Here is a 20,918-nt window from a genome sequence, read left to right as displayed (position 1 = left end):
CTGTGCTTTCATCTTGATGGCCACTTCCTTGGCAAATCAAAAAGTCTTCTTGTTGCCAGAGAAATTCCTTATTTCTTCTATCCTTTGGAACAAATTTTTCACATCTCTCCAGCTCATCAATTCACATTATTGACAGTCCTCTGTGCTTCACATTTTTTCTAAGAGTGTCTCTTTCTCCTTTTTCTCTGTACCTTATTTCTGTATCATTCTGCTCTGTGTGGGTATTGCAGTCATTAAGTATATATTTTCAAGGTTAAAAAAGAAAAGAAAAAAGGGTAAATTTTGTTTGAAAGACTCAAGATGAAATTTTATATTCCTCTGTTCTGTCAATTCCCAAGGCTGCTCCCTGCAAAGATGTTCTGTAAATGTTCCCTATCAGTTCCCAGCTCTGTCATGCAAAGTTGCATCTTGATGTTGGTTTATCTGTGTTGCTTATGGCTGTGTCGAAAAAGAGGGCGAGCAGCATTATTTTCCTACTGTTTCTGTTAGACCAAATGAGAATCATTCCCTCTCAAGACCTCAGGCAAATATTATGCAGCCATTGCTGTGTAGCACATCTAAAGAAAGGCCATCAAATGAAAATATCTTGACCATGAAATATTGGTACCATTTTTCTAGAGCTGAAATTGTAAGACAGAATCTTAAAAGAAAAGATGTCTGGGATCATAGAGTCCAACCTTTGACTGATCTCCACCTTGTCAGCTGCGTGCCACCTCCAGTTGTTTCTTGGACACCCCCAGGGACAGTGACTTCCACCACCTCCCTGGACAGTCCATTTCAATGTTTAGCAACCCTTTCCATGGACAATTTCCTCCTGATGTCCAGTCTGAACATCTCCTGGCACAGCTTGAGGCTATAACCTCTTGTCCTGTCAGTAGCTGCCTGGGAGAAGAGACCAATTCTCACTTGGCTACAGGGTCCTTTCAGGTAGTTGTGAAGGGTGATAAGGTCTCCCCTGACCTCTTTTTCTGCAGATTAAACAACTCCTGCTCCCTCAGCCACTCCTTGTTGAATTTGTGCTCCAGACTCTTCACCAGCTCTGCTGCCCTTCTCTGGACTTAGTCCAGCTCCTCAGTGCAGTGAGAGGCCCAGAACTGGACACACCACTTGAGTTGTGGCCTCACCACTGCTGAGTGCAAGGGTAGAATGTCTTCCCTGGTCCTGCTGGACACACTGTTCTGGATCCAAGCCAGGTGCCATTGGCCTTCTTGGCCATGTTCAGTCACTGTCACCAGTGCCCCCAGGTCCTTTTCCACCAGTCTGCTTTTCAGCCACTCTGCCCCAGCCTGTGGCACTGCCTGGGGTTGTTGTGACCCAAGCACAGCATCCAGCACTTGGCCTTGTTGAGCCCACTGCCATTGACCTCAGCCCATCAGTCCAGCCTGTCCAGATCTCTCTGCAGAGCCTTCCTGCCCTCCAGCAGATCAACATTCCTGCCCAACTTGGTGTAGTCTGCAAATTTGCTGAGGGTACACTCAAATCCCCTCATCCAGTGCATCAGAAGAGGACTGGGCCCACAACTGATCCCTGGGGAACGTGACCAGTGATAGGATGTTCACTGGATGTTTTGCTGAAACAGCAAATTTAGAGCTGAAGGGAGATTTGAGCTGGAGTAAATCCTGATGATGTTTTCACCATACTGAGAATTGTTTTGTACAGTAATAGTAAATGGCCAAAGAGGCCAAAGAGATCAGGGTCTGCCCCAACCACACCTAAGCTTGCTGTGTCTGTTAGCACCCTCATCTGTAAATGCTCTGTAAATAAGAGCATTGCTTGTCTGTTTCCCCAGATGGCTTTGTGTTAAGGAGCTGTGCTGTCCTGTGGGCAGGCTGCATTTCAGACAGTCTTGGCAGAGAGGAACTGTCTGCTCTTGTGGAAGGATGTTTTCCTCTGCTTTTGAGTGTATCATATGTTTTTCACTACAGAATTTCTCAGTCTGGATGTGATGCTGTGGCACGTGGATCAATAGTGTTCCTCTGTGGCAAGGTGTGCTGAATGCCAAATGTCTTTGGCCGTCTGTAATTCGGAGACAAGTTAGCAGAGCCAAGAAGCCTGCACCACCACTTTCATTAGGGGTAATTATCCCTGAGCAGCTGGGATAGGAGCTGGAGCCTGAATGGTAATTAGCTGTCATTGCTAGGAGATGCATTTGCAGGTTTCTGTACCATTTTACTCTCTGTTTAAAGAACTGACAGGGAATTGTGATAAATCTTTAGCCCTTGCTGTTGGAGAAGAGCTGCCTGCCTACAGATCAGCTTAAATTAGGATGTTCTTTGCGTGCCCATCCATGTGGTCTTGCTGCAGTGAGAAATCATCCTGCACTTGGATGGTTTGGGTCTTTGCAGCAGCATGAACATTTTCCTGTATGTTTTCTCAACAGATGTGCTGCTTTATCACGTTTTTAATGTTATAGTAAAGTGACAACTACTGCAAGTCTATTTCAGTTTTGTCAGAGGCAGAGGTATGTACGCATGTCACCTGTGAACAGAATCAACCGACTGGTAGAAGCAAACACAGATCTCAGTGCAGTGTAAGATCCATGTGTCTCTATCCATCAGTATTTTCAAAATGTACATTTTCAGCAGAAGTTTTGTGCTAGACTGAAATAGAAGAATAACCTTAGAAAAACATTTTCTTCCCCACAACTGTATTTAGTATTATGTTTTGGTATCAGTAAATAGCATTGAAAGAATTTGACAAGAAGTATGTCCTTCCTGCAAGATCTTTTCATTATATGTAAGAATTTTTAGAGAGATGGGAAAGAATTTGTAAAGCTTTTTTCATGCAGAATAAATCTGCTCGACACTTGATGACCTCTGCTTTGTTCTTTGATAATAACAATACCTATCCCTATCTACTCATGTTCATCTTCAAAACTTTTTCACAAGTATTAGTTAGTGAGTTTTTGGAGCACTATTTAACAAATAAAAAGAGGAGGTGCATGATGGAAGACTGAAGATGTTAGGCAATACATACTTGTCCTGTGTTGTATTGTATTTCTGTGTAGGCAACACTTCTTGTTAGACTGGAAGGAAAGAGAGCAACTGAAGGATTGTTCCTGTGCTTCACTAAGGACCCCTGAAGAATTGTGTCAGGGAGAAAAAGGGCATTCAGCATGACACTGCTAGATGCTGGGTATGGTAGGATTTGTCCTAAATGTACACTTGTTTTCTGGTTTCCAAATTAAATTTCCCAACACTGGCATTTTTAGTGTACTATGTAATTAATGATTTCTGTTAACGTTGCATATGAGAATAAACAATAACAATCTCTGTTTATTACAGATTTTTCCATATACCCTTAGAAATACCTTTTATCCTGCAACTTCAAACATTTGAGTTAAGGTTTTTCTGCTTTCTGTTGGAAATCGAAGGTCAGGTTCATTTCCTTCTCCAGTTATAGCAGAATTTCAGTATACAGCATTTATGACAGTATTGAGAATCAGTGATGCATTGCATTGGTGGGCGTGGAGAGGACTTCAGCAGAGGTGAAGGTGTTTGAGGGGACAGACACAGGTTTGATTTTTGCTCTATGCCTTGAGGTGTGTTTTTCAACTTTCTGAAAGCTTTTGTGGAAGTCTGCTGATCTCTGGAGGGGAGGCTGTGCTTGTCTATCTGTTAATCAGTAGCAGCAGCATTCATTGCCAGGGATATTTCTTCCTTTGATATTTTTGCTCTGCAAACCACAAAGTCCAGCAGTTCATGTTCTGCTGTACATGTGCTTTGTTAGTGCTGGTATTACATTGGCTGCTGCCAATTTGTATAGAAAAGAATGTGGCACCAAGGCTTGGTTATAATGAAGACTAAAAGAGGAGAGCTCAGAGGATGGAGTAGAGACTTCCTGACTTTAAAATAATGATCCATTTATGAATAACAAAATCTCTTCACCTACCTTCCCTTGCAGAAAATCTTCTCCCTGCCTTCTTGCCTTTTTTTTTGGCTGGTCTTCGTGTCCAGAAGCTTATTGCCTGTAGGTTCTGTGAAGTTACAACTTAATAATTGAAATTTCCCTATTGTCGGCTACATATAGGCCCCCTGGTGCCTTGTTAAGTGCTCTGTTACCAGTGAATATTCTTAATTATGTTGGGGAAGATGTTGTTCAAGTCACAAGTCATTTACTCAAGGTTTGGGCCCAGCAGGTTAAACATTTTCAAATTAATTTCAGTTGCTAAACAGGAACAACTTAGATCTCCTGAATGCTGATAACTTACACTTTCTACTGAATTCTGTGGGAGATTATGTTCTGTGTTTTAAAATCAGGCTAATTGCTGGTTGAATGACAGGATAGGCTGGTTCTGGTTTCCCACTTTAGAATATGCTGAGTATGATTTTGCTAGAGAGGTATCTATAAAGTCTCTGATTTACATATTTAGAAGGGACATGAATTATGTGTACTGAAAACAGACACCTATAAAATTCTAGGAACAATTTCTGTTCATAGATGACTGAACACAAAGCTTTGTTGTTCTTCATCTTACCAGTTTTACATGAAGTAAAACAGTAAAGCTGTCTAAGAATTTTGATCATTCCTTTTTGCATGCAGATATGTACTATAGCAATGCTCTAAGCATTGTAGATACTAAAAGTATTTGTAGGTGATTTTTTTTTTTAGATCATTTTATCTAAGGACATATTTTAGGGATCTTCACTTACATGTATTTTTTTTTTCCTTTTGTTGGAAGTCATAGAATCTTTCTGTCCTTGACATCCTTGATGTCATTATCATAATCAGCTTTGTCCTCTGCCCTTTTTAATTAATGACAGCCACTAGAAACTCAGACAAATTGGTAGATTGTGTGTAGGATGTAGGCCAGGGCTGCACTGCTGATAGACATCGAACTTTGCAACAGCAGACTTATATCTGGCCAAAATTAGATGCTGACAAATAATAGGGGAAAGTGTTCCCCTGCCTCCCATACTCAGTTGTAAATAAATCAATAAATAATGCCAGCAAACAAGTAAACTAAAAGCCTCTGAACAGATATAGATCTTTAGCCAAGCTTAAATAATTCAATGAGTTTTTAGTGAAGAAGAGCATCATGACGTCCTGCTGACCAAGAAGGGAATGTAAGGTTGGGAGTTTGTCATGAACATGGCCTCAGTTTATGATGGAAACATGCAACAATTACGATTATGCCTGAATTTCCATAACCATAATTTCAACATATTTTTGTGAGCAGAAGCATAGATTGTTTTAAATATTATCATGGGTTTCTGTAGCAAACTTCAGCCTGGACATGTTATTATTTTTGTCCCTGGAACTGGGGATTCCTGTTACTGTATCTTGAAGTACATGCAGTTTTTTTTTTTTTTCACTCTTGTGAATAAAAAAGTTTTGTTTTTACTCACTCTTGCTGTTGATAACGTGTCCACCTTTGGGAAAGCATGTTAGCTGTTTTAATCTGAGCTAGTAGTGGTGAATATCAATACTTTTCAGTGCTATACTTCAGTTTCCATCTGTGACTTTTTAAGTATAGAACTTCTGACTTCTAGCAAAGTGATCTTAATCATAGGAAGCCTTGAGCTCCCAGAAAAACTGTCAGCCATAGAATTTAATTTTATAAATAGCTGTAATGCTATACTTGTTAAGATTACTTTGGGAAAATACCACTTCAATACACATCCACATCCACCCACAGTAAAAAAGATTGTTTTTTTTCTTTTTAGCTAGGTAAAGCCAAAAAATTACTGTCAGATACTATTCAGGTTGTTCTGTCTGAGTTTATGAAGTAAAACCTCTTTATACGTAAGTGAATTTATAATAAAAATTTGGATTTTCATCAGTGAATCATGCTTTAAATATTGTACATGGAGGGCATGGATGGGAAACATTAGACCCTGTGAAATGTATAAGAAATAGAGACCTGATGACCTCTCCTGCAAAGAAGTGGGAGAGTTGAGAGGCGTCTGACAGGAAAGCTGTATGTGGACGGAGTGCTTAGTCACTGGCAGGTGGGTGGCTCTAAAAATGGGTTTGTGAGACTGGTGGTGTGTATTGAGCTCATACAGGTTGTGTGGGTATTTGACAGCTGGGTGTTGGTGGAAACTCAGGGACTCCTATTGGAAGAACAAATAAATAATGGGGATTTGGGCTACTTTGGACAGAAAAGTAAGTAAGTGCTTAGGAAAAAAGGGTCCTGGGTGCTTGAGGAGTGTAAGGGACAGCTGGATTTGGAAGAACATGAGACTGCTAAGTCAGCAGCAGGCCCCTGAGCTGATGGTTGTGCTGCCACAGCCCTGTGGTCTCTGCTAGAAGTGCAAGGCAGCTGGAGAGGAGGTCTCTGCCCTTTCTCCGGAGCTGGCATGAAGCTCTGGCTCTGCACTTGCTGTGTTCAGCAGCACTTGAGCTATGGGTCAGAAGCGGTCTGAGGTGTGGTGAGGACTTCTCTTCTGGTGAGTGGGCAGTGCACCAGATTTCCCCAAGTGAGCAGGCCAGAAGGACAGGGCTCCTGCTTCAGTACCTACAGGCACTTGGTTACGTGGTTAAAATGAAAAAAATACCTCAGTAGAGCTGACAGGAAAGGCAAAAGCTGCAGACATTGTGGATGTAGTGGTTAAAACACTTATGATTGCTTGATCCTTGTAATAGGGACTTCAGCCTCTTAACTTTTAACATATGGGACATTCTCCTTGTTTCCCTTTCCTCTGAGAACAGAGAGATAATGTGTGTCAGTCAGATTCTTCTGCCCTGCCTTCCTCCCAGGTCAATATAGATAAGAACTTGTTTCTTCTTCCTTAGCCACTGCTGAAATCTGTTTTATAAATAATCCTCAATTTTTTTTTCTTCCATCTGAAGTTCTGTTTGCTTCTGAGCAGCTTGCCACAATGGAGTTATTCCTGTGTGCCAGATGCCTTCCTCAGTTGTTTTGTCCCCAAAGGATTCCCACTCTTCCCTTTTGCTGGGGATATGAAGTTGTGCCTCTGCCTTTCCTAAGTGACCTACATCAAAAGGGACAGAGTTGACAAGAGTTATGGTGGCTTTCTCTGCAGCATTCCAACTTGCCTGCTGATCTACACATGGTTTCCTCTTTTGCCAGTCTTTTTTAGTCACTTCAATGGGACAATGTCTCCTATAATATTCATACACTGATATCAAAGGGTTTATTGGAATTCAAGAAGCAGCAGTTGCTGCTATGTATCAGCAGTAATTAACATTCTTTAACTCCTCATCCATGACAATAAACATCAAAGACCTTGAAGATAAAGGAGCAGTAGCATCTAATGGTGTAGAGACTCTTTTCACCAGTTCATGTATCTGCATTTTAAAGTAAGCATTTGAAAGCAAAACTAGAAGTTCTATTATTTTTATTACTTAGCAGGAATCCAAATACTTTAGCCCATCACATGAGCAGAAGGTGTGTATACCTGCCCACTTGTATGAGGAAGAGCAAAGAGATCATGGGTTTATTGCAAAAAGCTTCTTGAAGACTTCCCTGAGTAGAGGCTCTGGGTTTATTCTGCCAGTTCTTCATATCTGATACTCCACTGCTGTGAATGAAACATGCTGGGAAGTTACCATACTTTCCTCCCTGCATCCCTGTGTCATGGTTCATCTCCTTCCTTTCAGAGAAACCTGAGATAGTTTTTGTTGTATGAACTCCTCCGTGTTTTGTTGTATGAACTCCTCCATGTTTTTAATCACTAAGAACAATCTAATTACTTGCCACAGAGCAACACACACCTGGTAGCCATTACCTGAATAACTGGGACTATGAGAGCTGCCCTGTATCTGCATGGTGCTCTCCCCCAAAAAAACCCTCTACTGCCCTGGACTGGGGTGATCTTCCTGAGAACACAGTCCTGCAAAACCTACAAACAGAGGCAAAATTATTAGCTAGATCAGTAGGCTGAACTGCTATTGAACTATTCCAGGCTCAGCAGCATTGCTTTCCTTTGGTAGATATATTGATGAGCCAACACTAATTCCTCAGGCTGTTTATACTTTATGCTGTCAGAAGACCATCTAATGCTTTTTTAGTCTCTTCTGGAGGCTGAGAGAAGACTAAACTGCACTTTTCTTTTCTAGTATTACGCTGAAAGACGTATTCAGCTAGTTTCAGCTGCTCTCCTTGTGTTTCAATCTCCCCAGCTGTCCTTACTGATCACTTGCACTAGTTTCCCTTGCTCAGCCTTTATCTTTGTCCACCTGGCATCAAAAATTGGTGGAAACAGCAGTCCCAGCTGGAGCTTTTTAGCTTAAAAATGTGCTTCTGGGTTTACTGCAACAATATCCTGGGGGGCATGGCTTGATTAGGCTACATGGAACTTCTGTGGACCACCAAAGGAAGCATTTTAATCACTTAGTAAGCAAGCTAAAAAGTCTGAGAATGAAAGGTGACTGCTTTGGAGGGACATTGGCTGGGACCACCTTCAACACCACCCAAAAGTAAGTTTGCTCTGTCAATATGCCATGAAGTCTTGTGATGTGGTCATCAACGGTGAGCTTTATTTTTAGTACAGCAGTATTAGAAAGTTTTTAAAGTATGTGTGTATATACAGTGAGCAGAGACTTCTCATTTCATTGCAAGTAAATTTTTCCTTGTTGCAAATGCTGGTGATGAATTATGACTATTCCTTAATTTTTGGATAAGTAAAGGCAAAAAGTCTCCATTCATAGTTCAGGAGTTTTATCTCTGGCATAGAATTGCTTCAGGCCTTGTATCAGACCACACTGTGGTTCTGCAGCATCTCAGAATGCTCAGCCTCTCCATGTGTCTGTACCAGACACCAGCAGGTATCAGGGCAGCATCTTGTGTAGGCTGCTGTGCTAATTGCTGCTGGTTACTCTTCTGCAGCAGCCACTTCTCATTTCCCTGGCACTGCTTGACTCTGCAGTTCAATCCCTGGTGTTTGTTGACTTCATGTCATTGCTATATGTCAGCTGGTTGGGGACTTGCCTTGTAAATGATCTTTCTCATCTGATCCTCGTGACACCAGTAACTCACTTGCATATGGACCTTTTCAATTTTTTTATCCACTTCCCTAGCAGTTGTTCCTTGAATTGTTACATCTGGTGTGAAGTAGTTGCCCTGAGGCTAAGAATTAGAGCTGATATCTTTAGGAAAAACCCAGATTTGGAATCTATTTTATAGGTCTGCACACAACACAGTCTGCAGGTTTGTGCAGTGTGTTTGCATTGCTCACCAGTGCATTAGGGAGCTCCTTTACGAATTGTTTGCAAACTGACTTTCCACAGACGATGTCTTATGTCTTACATCTGGGCACAGAACTCTGGCTGGGATGCCCTTGCCAGGCCTGGCACAGCTGGTTTCACTTCACTTGAGCTGTCTCTAAAGACAACTGGCACGAGGAAAACTGCATGAATGTATTTGCAGTGCATACAAATAGGCATTCTGAATTACTTCTCCTGTCTGCCTTCTGGCTTGCCATCCCTTTCAGTGTTTAAGCCAGTATTAAATGCCTTCTCTCCTCCCTGGAAGAGCTGCAGGCTTGCACAGCTATCTCTAAGACTCACTGAGAAACCACAAGCAACAGGTTTTGGTATTGCTATTGAAAATTCTTATAGATGCAATGCAGCTTTTTCTTTAGCATTTTCATATGCAGAAACAACAGCTCCAAAATCTGAGTGCAGATGTGCTTGTTTTGATCAATATGATCAGAAAGTTTACTTTTGTGAAAATGCTTTTGCATCTGAATCTGTTGGCAGCACTTGTGATTATTTTGAAAGATGAGAATTTTTGAATGCAAAAATCTACAATTTCAGACATAGTTAGGATGCAGCTATGTGTCATCTACTGTAATAAATAACCACTGCATTGTTATCCAGCTTTAATGCTAAGATGCAGATCTGGAAGGTTTTTTGGCTGAGTAGGTATGGTTTTACCTGGTAAATGCAGCTGGCTTGCTGTTCTAGTTCACCCAGAAGTGATGCAGCAGATGATACTGGTTATCACAGCCAATATGGCAGGGACAAGGTAAAGAATTTCAGAATGTAAAAGAAATAAGAGGGAAGAATAATATTTTTTTATAAAATATTTTAAAATATATTATTAAAAGATGTGATCTCTCTATGTTGCAGAGGTGAAACTGTAATTTGTCTATATTGCAGAGGTGAAAAGGGAAAGGGCCAAATCATCTTTGTCCTCATGGTAGTACAGTTCTGTGGCAGCATAACAGTATTTCCTCATTATACAAAGAGGTCACAACCCAGCCCAGCCCAGTTGCACCCTTATTTTACTATCTATAACCATATAGAATTGGAAATGCTGTACTTTTGGTTCAGGAATGAGCAAGATAAATAAGGCAGGAAAGGCAAGGACAGAAATATGTGTGTTGGTGGTAACTGTATCATTAGCAGTAATACCAATGGCCCAGGGCACTTCTCGTGTCAGGCAGATGAGATCTATAATGCAGTTTTGTAACAAGAGACACCTCACCTTTTACACTCCTAAAAACAAACTAGCCATGGATGGAGTGTTATAGGGTAAAATTGCACCATGTGCTTGTGGGTTGTACTGAACCCCAGTGCAGAAAACAAGAAAATCAGAAGAGTTCTGCACTTCAGCAAAGGCAAAGTAGGTGTTTGGAGAGAAGGCTGATGGAGGTAACAAAATCACTGCAATATTCTGTCAGGTGCCATCATAATGTGGCTTGGTGCCAAGGCTGAATGAGCTTCTGGCCCCACATAACTGTGCCTCCTGCTGCTTCAGGACCCAGCTTGTCTGCACAGCCTGCCAGCATCTCCCTGCAGCAGTGGGCACAGGCTGGCAGCCAGAGGCTTTCCACAGAGCAATTTAGCCTTGAAAAGCTTCATCCTGCCTGCAGTAGTTCAGCTTTGGAGGGCAGAAGGTCTCTGGTTCAGGATGCATTGCCAGTGCACATGGCCTTGCACTTAGCTTAGCTTCCTGTTTGTGAGGAAAGCATCCTGGAAACCTCATCTATTCAGAGAAAATAAAACCCCAAATGTGAGCATGGTTTCAGCAGTGCACATCTTGATGCAATCCCTCTTCTCTTCAGCTCAGAAGCTGGTACCACTTTGTGGGGTTAGCACAGGGGGAAACGTGGGCAGTAGGAATTAGCAGAGGCCCAAACCACACCAATTGCATAGAAACTCTCCCTTGATGTAGTTTGCCAACATCTTCCCAAGGGGACCAGGCTCATGTGTTCAGAAAAACACATTGTTGTCCATACCCAGTGATTTACAGTCTCTTGGAATGTTCTCTTTAAACAGGTCTTTCATGCAGGCAGAGGCCAGTGACTTGAAGCTGTCACAAGCTATGGGAGCATGGGACAGGGGTCCAAAGAGCCTGCTTGTTTACAGACACAAAGGAGCTGTTCAGGATTTTTTCTTTTGTTTCTTTTGTTGGTTGTTTTGGTTTCTTTTTTCTTTTTTTTTTTTTTTTTTAACTCATCACATGCTGTAGGTCCTAAATATATTTTTATTCTTTAGAACAATAGACGTAAAACACTTTCTTAGTATTGCATGGCCTTGAGTTCTTAGATACTTTTACAGAGTAATTAGGTAGTTAAGGCATTTTTAAAGCATGTGTAGAATTCAAAAGATTTTTGTTTTTTCTTTTTACTTGTAAGGCTTTATATATGCTTATGTATGTGTATATGTATGTATATACACGCACAGAGGAAGAATCACTTAAAATTTCTGATTGCATTTTATTGATGTGGAACTGTATATTTGCAAGAACTTAGGTGAAATGGGAAGCTTTGAGAGGGTTTTTGGCAGTCTATAGAGAGCTGCTATTATTCTTCCCTGGCTGAACACAGTGTTTCCTGCACATGCAATGACGCCTCCCCCTCCTGTTGGCTTTATTTTAGACACTCAGTGCACTCAGCCTCTACACAGGGGATGGAGATCTCGACTCCTTTGAATGAGAAGTATTGAAATCATACAAACAGCTCGTGCACATTGATTGCTCCTATCATCCCAATTGGCCCAGGAGGAACAGCTTTTCCTGCTGGCGTTCAGTGCTTCTCATTTCAGCTGTGAAGGAAGATGCTCTGATGGGAATATCTGTAATGCAAGTTCCTCTCAGGTTCTTATCAACAGGGATCAAGGTTATTGGCATCCACTGCCTTTGAGATAGAAAACAAATCTCATGATCTGGAACTCAAAGAAAATGTTTCTTGGTTTTTGCTTGAGAGCACTAATCTCTCTTTTTAATTGGGAGGCAAAACTTTAACAGGAGGATTTTATTAGGCTTCATGTTGCATGAAGTAAAAGAGCGATTTGTACAGCAGCAGCTTTGTATTCCAATGGTAGTCAAAGAAATATTAAAGAAATATTTGAAATGGACATAAAGGTTGGCTAGAGATCCAGTTCAAGTGTGTAAAACATCTTTTATGAAAATGTTTCTGGCATGCTGTGTTGTTGGTTTTGTGGGGTTTTTTAGGGTTTTTTGTGTATGTGTCTAGTTTTGTTTTTGTTTTGAATGTACCTTTTCTGGGGGAAAAGAAAAAGAAATATACATGATATAAGTTTAAGAGCTATTTCCTCTTGCTGGTTTTTTCATGTTTTTACTTAAAGCCATAGAGCTTTCATATTCTGAGTGTATCTGGAGAAATTGCTGTGCAGATTTTTTTCTTACACAGAAGACCCACACCTCTTGAGGATTTTCATGGGCCAAGAAGTTCAGTTGCTGGAAATGAAAGATAGTCATTACAAGGACAAACCAGAGTAACTTTGTCATCTTACTGCCAAGGAGAACACTATTTTGGTTTGGGTTAGTCTCAGTCTGTAGGTTGGAAGGGTTGACATCAACTTCTCAGAGTCCATGCTGTCAATAAGTATCCTGCTAAGGCTGGCCTTGTTTTTCCCCAGTTTCCCTTCTTAATGCAGTTGTACTGGGCTCTTAACTTTAGAGCTTGCAATCTTTCTGCCAAGCTTGTTGCAGAAGTGGTGAACTTTCAGCTGTGAAATTCTGAGTGAGGGGTATTGCAGAGACACAAAACCCTGAGGTAATTTCCCCTCGTTTTTCTTCTTCCCCTGAAAAAAAGGGATCAAAGTCTTATCTCATATTTCTAATGACTTGTCCAGATTCTGCATCTCCCATTACACCTTGCAGTACAGAGTAAGCAGCTGGGACTGATTTTACTGTGGTAGGACATATCTGTGTTTCCAGGGGCAAGGAGAATCTTTAACTTAAATTCTTTAGCAGCTCTATTCAAGTAATTCAAGATGTAGCACATCTCTTGTAGATCTGATAGCTGAACCATGTGTCAGAGAAACACAATTAAATATAATAACATGTAGATTTGAATCACAGTTTGGCCTGAATGTAACCCTGAAGTATGTGCCTTATAGTAATATTTACAATAGATATAAATCATTGCAATTAGTAATAAAACTAATGAGACAGAGCAAAATGGAAACCTTATTAAAATTCTCATTTCAGTAATGGAATGTGACTCAGACATTTGAAGTAAAAATAGATGCATGCTGATTAAATTTGAAAAATATTCTTTGAGTATTTTTCTTAAAAAAATTCTTACTGCTTGATTGGTCACTAAGCTTTGCGTTTACTTGTAGTGGAAATGCAGAGTTCTGTTAAAGTAAATGGAAGTCATCCCTGGAAGTGTTCAAGGTCAGTTTGGATGGGGCTCTGGGCAGCCTGTTGTCGTGGAAGGGGAGTTGGAATGAGATGACCTTTAAGGTCCCTTTCAGCCCAAACCGGGCTGTGATTCTGTGATCAGGAGAAGGAATAGCTGGAAGCTCTAATCTTATAGCAAGCTCCTGCTGGAACAACTTTGATTATCATTTATCTCTGGGGTTTGGTGTCTTGCAAGTTAGACACCATTTGCATAACCTAAAATTCTTAGGGATTAGGAGTATTTATGGGAGTCCTAAAATGTGATCATGCTGTCAGATTTATTCAGAGCATCCGGTGTGGCAAACACGTAGTGATCAAACTACTGGGTTACTTATCCTATTTTAATAATCAAAACAGCACTTTAAAACTGAAGCACTTAATTTCTTATTGCTCTTATGAATTTTCTGACAACACAGAGTAAAAGGGCAAATCCTTCTCACCACATCTTAGCCAAGAAATACATGTTTTAAAATGGATTCTGAGTACTTTCTGCAGCTTTCTCCTGCCAGGAATCCTGAGTTCTGATAATGATTATTATTATCAAGTTGCAGTCATGTTAGTCATAATGATAATAAAAGATACTTGCTACTCCAAGAAAATACCATAAGCAAGAGAATAGAAAATTATTTCAGTGCTGTCTTGGGTTTTGTAAGCTTAACAATGTGATGTGTCTCATGGCTGCAATTTTTGCAAAACCACTTTTTCTCGCAGATTCTTTCCCAGCTTTTGATCTTAGAGAGTCTCTCTGTCTTCTTTTTTCCCCTCTTCATTTCAGACTTTCTTAATTGCTACAAAACCTAGCTCACAAAAGTCTCATCTGAATGCCTCTTGCAAAATCTTCTTGGCAGTAGCTGAATTGTCTGCCCTGGTTTTGGAGGTTTTGTTTGTTTGTTTATTTTTAAAGCCTTACTATATTAATTAAAGGCTTCATTCTGTTAATATTGTAAGGGTTGCATACAAAGAAATTAATCAGCTTCTGTCAGCTGTAAACCTGTATTTTCTCTTATTAAAAATATTTTCTGTAGCAGGAAATGCTGCTGTTGCCTGATCCTGTCAGCTTTCTACATTTGGTAAGCGTGGGGAAGTACAATTGGCAGAATTCTAGGTAAACTGGGATTTTTGAATCACTTCCTTCTGCTCTTTACTATGAAGAATCTCCATTATTCCTTGGTTTTGGTGAGATTCTCCCTCTAGCTCCTCATCCTGGTGTTTAGAGTCTTAGAGAATTTTTTTGTTCAAGTTTGCACTTTCTTTGGCTGGTGAAAATTCTAAGAAGGCCCGGTGAATGCTGCTTTTTCATGTCACATCTGGACTCAATATTTGATTTTGAGATTAGTCTTCTAGAAGAGTGCTTTGTTTTGTTCAGACCATTAACATGCTGGAGTAATTGCTCGTAGAATGAGGAAGAAGCCTGTCATCAGTCTCTTTGGGTGCTCCTGTCTCATTTTGCCAATTGGATCCATAGATGTTTCTTACTCTCCATGTGCACATACAGGTGGTGGCTTCCCTGGGCCTGTGGCTGCAGTGAGCAAGAGCTGCTGTGCCTTTGGTGCCTCTTTCATAGCCAGTATGGAAAGGTAGCCTTGGCATTTCAGCAGAAGTTGCTGTGACTGAAAAAGGGCATTTTTTGACCAAACAAAAACTGAGTGATTCCAAGTTATTTTTGCATATGTGAAATTAATTTGTTTTCCATGCTCCCTCAGGTCATGGGTTAGGCACTCTGGCTCTAGGGTCTTCTAGTATTGGTAAATCTTCTGTATATACACTTTATATGGGCTTATCTAGACATATCTTTTCGGGTGGGGATCTTTTGGGCTTGGAGTTGGTGCAGCATCTAGCACTATGGGTTTAATAAGAGACCTATTGTGCAGTATCATCATGAAAGCTAATGCTCTGGTAAAGCTCAGGGGACAGCTGAAACCAAGCTTGTACCAAACTTCAGTAGGTTCACTGTCTTCTCAGGAAATCTTTGCCTTTAAATAATTCCACTTAAATCAAGAGCAGAATATACAGAACAGCTACAGAGGAGATGCAGGTCTCCATACTCTGTTGGTCTGTTCACCAGACTAACCATGCTGACTGTCTTGCCTGGCATTCCTATTCATTTTCACATGCTTTCAGAATGCTTTCATCCTTTCTCACAATTGGAAATACAGAAATACAGTCATTTTCTTTTCTTTTTTTTTTTTTTTGTCACAACACTTCTGAACTTCCAGCATGTTGTTAGAGCCTCATCATTGTTTTCTAGGATAGGACTTTCATTGCTAACTGGGAATTTGATTGACAGGAGAAATTGTATTATGCCTCTCTTCCTGGTGGTTTGGAAGAGAAATTTCCAACACATTGCACACAGGACATACCTGTATATGCACCTGTCACATGAGAAGGGGGGTTTTCCTTGATCCTTAGTGTGGGGAGATTTCTTCAGTCCTTAATGTTTGGTTTTTCAGTGCCCCGAGAAAGCTGAGTCCCTTGTCCTGACCATTCTGTTGGTGTTCCATTCTAGAGCCCTTTCTACAAGGGCTGAGCATGCTGCTGGAGCAGAGGGGCTTTGACTGACTTAGGGGCACTCCAACAGCAAAAGGGAGACCCCTCTGTGGGTCCTCCCCCTTGTTTGGCTGTTGCCCACTGCTGGCAGCTACTGACGCCCATGAAGGACTCACGCCAACAGCTTATGGAATTACACTTTATAAATACAAAAATGTGACAGGTTAAGTTTTGAGGATTGCTGGCGATAGTGTCTGAATGCAAAAATATATTCAAAGTAATACACAGACAAACTCTAATCCCCATTAAGAATATTCTGCATCCACAGAGTAGGATTCTTAACCAATAGATGTCCCTATGAGGGAGAGGAGAATTCAGCCCATCAGCTGATCCCAGCAGTTATGGTGGAATCTTCCCTGACTTTTCCCCATTCTCAACTTACTTTTGTACTATTTCTTTGTTTAGGTGAGCTTGAGTGACTCTAATCATGCATACCTTTGTAACTGCTTGGCGTAAAGTTCTCTGACTTTGCTCCTAAAGTCAATGAATTCAGAGTGCCTGCTTAGTGAGAGGTGGTTTGTACCTTGGAGATGGGCAGCTTTGGTATGGACATGTGTGTTAGTATTACAATTAGGTTTTAATGAACCAAGTTTATCTGAGGAGAGCAATTTGAGCCCTGACTTGCTGGCCCAGCAGCAGGACATCTTCCCCATGTCCCCTGGCTGGCAGGCACTGGGTGATTTCCAGCTACCATAGAGTTCCCCTCCCTGCAAAGATTTCAAGAGCCTGGCAGTGGTGCTCCTGCTCTGCTCCACCCTGCATTCATCCTGCTTAGCAGGTGCTGTGGTTGCAGGTTCTGTGTGTGGGGAAGCACCATGGCAGAGGTTTTGAGCTGCCAAATGCATTCCACCCAGGGAGCAGCTGCTGCATTTTATCCTATAATTTCCGTAGTGTTGTAACTTTTGTTAGGATGTGAATACAACTTCTCAGTTTCTTCTAATTTTACCCCAGGCCATCTTTCCACACTCTCCCACTGCAGTTCCATATAAATTTGGTCCTATTACTGAAAGCTTTTGTTGCTTGATAGCTACTGCAAGTCATTCCCTCACGGGAAATATTTTGGCACTTTAAATTTTATTTACATCTGGATATTGTGCCTGCAGACTTACCAAAGTAAGATGCTGACTGATTAAAAGTAGTCTTTTTGTATTCCTGTTTAAGACTTCACCATCTGTGAACTGTAATCAGACTTCTTACTAATTAGATGAAACAAAACTGCACAATGCCGAGTTTGAGGAAAAAAATATTAGAAATACAATGTACCGTATGACTGATTTGTTTCTTTAAGTGCTTAACTGTAAATAAAATGTTCCTTTAATGTCCCCAACATCCAGTTTCCCACCCTGTAGGCTTTAAAAATTCCTTTCAGCCATTCATGATACTATGTTGGTTGCTATAGTGATACCAATTTCCTGTCTCAAATTATTGTACTTCAGAGGTACGTGGGGCCTTTTAATCTTCTTTACCCATTTCCCCTATTTCACTCTTTGATTTTACAGATGCTCTTACTCAAGGACTGGAATTCCTGTAAAGTTGGTCTATTTTTTCCGCTATGTGATGGAAACCAGAATAAATATATGCCTTTCCCCCATAGGACTAATGAAGATTCCTGCTGCCTTATTGGTACTGTCACTGAACATTGCTCTATATCAAAGCCTTACAATATTTATATTCATTTTTTTTATGGATCACTAAGCTGGGGAAGCACAGGCTCTTCACCTTGGCCAAATCAAGAACAGCTTCAACCAAGTGAAATTTAAACACTTAGGAGAAACAGCTTGTCAGCCATGATGCTACTGAAAACCAGTATGAGAAGTCCAGTTGGGCCAGGTTTCCATAAGGTCACTTAATGGGGACTGACTGAGACAGTTTGCTGTTCCTGAGCCCTGACTGAGACAGTTTGCTGTTCCTGTGATACATGTAATAGAAAGAAATCCTAAAACAGTGTTAGCTGATCAATATTCCCTTTATCTACCTCTGACAAAGTTTGTGTGGTGGTTGAATTTTCTGTAAGGTTTAGGGTCTTTTTGGAGGGTTGTCACTGTGCTACTCTGTATTGCTTCCCCTTCTCAGTGTACATCCCTGTGAGGGCTGTTCTGATCAGAGATGGGTGTCCATTTGACCTATTAGTCTTTTAATGCAGCATTCCTGTTGATTATGACACCTCAGTCCCTCTGAATTTGGTTATTCCCATGGTGTAGCATGGCCACTGTAACCTTGATCATTAGTGTATGCAGAATTTGGTACATTTTGTGCGATGTGCAGCCCCAAGTAGGCTGAGTTCAAAGGTCTGTGTTGCTAAATGCCTTTCTGGTCAGGAATCACTCATACAGGTGAATGATGCTGTTTCTGATATAGATCACCTCCTGAAAAATCTGTGGGATGGGGTAGACTGCCGGAGTTTCTAAGCAGCAGGAAAAAAATCATTACTGCACAGATTCCAGATGAGATTATTGGATATCCAAATGGACAAAAACTGTGTGGGGAGGGTGTGCATAGAAAACATTCAAGGAAGTCAGGAAGAGATCCATGTGGCTGGGAAGCAAGTAATGTATTTCTATTTTAGGAGGTAATACATGCTAAAAGTGAAGGAGAAGCAGGAAATGAAGAAGATGGATGTGTGTGGATCCTAGGAGGAATTATGATTTCACAGAATTAAGCAGGTTGGCAATGGTGATTGTATAACTGAGAAGAAATGTATAATAAGCTCCTTATGAATGTCTTTCTCATTTGTATATGTGCTATTCTACCCCCTTTCTAATTTAAGCTCTCTTCTGATTTTTGTCCCTTGAGTGGCTCTCTAGTGTGATGGATTTATGCTGTTTGTTCAGCAACATTCCTACTCTTCTGAATTCTGTCCCATGTGCATTTAAGATAATCTTGGTTTGCATTTCCACTTGCCTGCTTGTTTAGCTTTTTCTCCCAGGCCATTAGTTCAGTTCTGTTTTCTTGTGGGGAAAAGAATTTCTTTCTGTGGTAAAAGTAATTAAGTCTCCTATGCTAAAACCCTCTTCTCCAGGATAGTCCAGATTTATTCTATTATGATTCCCTTGAAATCCATATATAATGTTTTGGATTAGTGATAGGAAAAACTTGACTTCTCCTGCTCCTTTTCCTCAGGAAGGAAATTTCTATGGCTGAGCTGGCTGGCAGCAGGTGGGTCCTAAAGCAGTACCTGCACCACACCATTAACAGCTATTTGTTGTGGCTCCAGAAGCTTAGCCTGTGGTGTTGTCTTCTTTTTATTTGTGCTACAGTTCTCAGTTAGCAGCTGCTCACATCGCTGTCTTTTTCAGCTGCCTGCGTGTGGGCATAAAATCCATACAAAGATCACTGTCCTGTGGTTGTAATAGCAGAAAATAGATGTATTTTAATCTCTCAAAAGATCTTTAGATCTTTTCAAAGAGAAGTGAACTGTGATTGTGCAGGGTGAAAAGGGTCTTGTGCTTTTTAACTTCTATATGATGGCACAAGGGACAACTGCATTTCTTTCTTCTTTTTCTGTTCTTTTTATTGATGCTGGGAATTCAAGGCTTCTTTGGCTCAGGGGAATCCACAGGATTTATCTTTTCTTTCTCTTTTGTACTTATTTGACTTTTTGCCAATGATTGGTTTAAAAGTATTTCTATTAGCTTTTTAACATTAATTGAATGATGGTGCTGTTTCTCCACCTCAGCTGCAAGTGTGTGCTGTAACCACCTCTCTTGAAACTGGAAGCATATTGTGAAACAAAGTAGAAAGAACAGGTCAACCAGGGTCTGGAAATTTGTAAGCTTTTAATTTTTTCTTGCTTTTTAAGTTTGATCTGGGTTAAAAATTATGTAGAATGAGCATTTCCCTAGTTGCAGGAAAGATATCAAGTCAAGTACAAAGGCAGGAGATTTAAGTATGGGGTGGGGGAACAAGCGCAGCTCTGACACAGCTCAGGGCAGGACTCTGGCAGAGCTGAAATGAAGATGGCAGGCTCTGCAATAGGAAGGGCATGGGTTGGGCTCCAAGGCGAGACTGACCATGGCAAATAAAGCCTGATGGTGCTTCTCAGGACTCTGAGAAATACAACTTTCTGAAATCATTTACTGGGAGAATCTTATGGCCAAAGTCACTGGGACAAACTAGAAGTGCCCAATAGAGCTGAAAGGTGGATGATGCTGACTGTGTTGAAAACAAGCACGAGAATCTCATGCAGAGTGAATGCTGATTTTCAAATAGAGCAATTATAAGGAAAGATGTAGAGGAGATAATATCATTGCAGCATCAGCCTGGATGAAGCCTCCAGGAACCTGTGATTCCAGTCCATGCTCTTTTGTAACAAGACTTCTTACACAGTAGAGGAAGAGGGAAGAGGACAGCTGCAATTCTTAGAACAGATGAAAAAGATGATAATTGTAACTGATTGACTCAGAAAATAATCAATGGACTTAGATGACACTTGCTACAAAAGCCTATCCTTCAAAAATATTTTTGTGCTTTTGATCTGTGAAAGAATCTGCAGGGGATACTCAGGTCATGCTCATATCAAAATACCTGGTTTCAGAAAAAAAATCAAGTCCTTAGAACAAAAAATAGTTCAGTCTGTGGTAGTACCATTTTGGTGAACGACATGGATGTAAAAAGAGATGACAGTGGAGAGCCAAGGTCAAAAATAAGACTCTTAATATTATCTGAGTAATATTTGGTTTCCCAAGGCATTTGTCTTTTAAGTAGAAGACTCTTGTGGTAGGGGTATTTTCTACACAATGCACTTGGCCTTCTGCCAACAGATGAGTGCTCCAGATGGATACTAATGAAAGAAATATTAATGCACTGT

At 40.8% G+C, this 20,918-nt stretch overlaps 1 protein-coding gene across 5 annotated transcripts in view; it reads left to right on the top strand.

The window, feature by feature from the left end:
* SORCS2 (sortilin related VPS10 domain containing receptor 2) overlaps positions 1-20,918 on the top strand; it is a 536,381-nt gene that overhangs the window by 126,129 nt on the left and 389,334 nt on the right. Inside the window, exon 1 of one of the 5 annotated variants that reach the window (XM_063157567.1) lies at positions 18,710-18,774. The exons of the other annotated variants lie outside the window; for them this stretch is intronic. The gene's annotated coding sequence lies outside the window, so the exon portion shown is untranslated. Of the gene's footprint in view, positions 1-18,709; positions 18,775-20,918 lie in introns of those variants that run through there. 5 annotated transcript variants of the gene reach the window in all.

This window comes from Melospiza melodia, chromosome 5, assembly GCF_035770615.1.
Source record: "Melospiza melodia melodia isolate bMelMel2 chromosome 5, bMelMel2.pri, whole genome shotgun sequence".
NCBI lineage: Eukaryota > Metazoa > Chordata > Aves > Passeriformes > Passerellidae > Melospiza > Melospiza melodia.
Note: the sequence above shows the minus strand (reverse complement) of the source record. Positions and strands in the feature narration are given on the sequence as shown.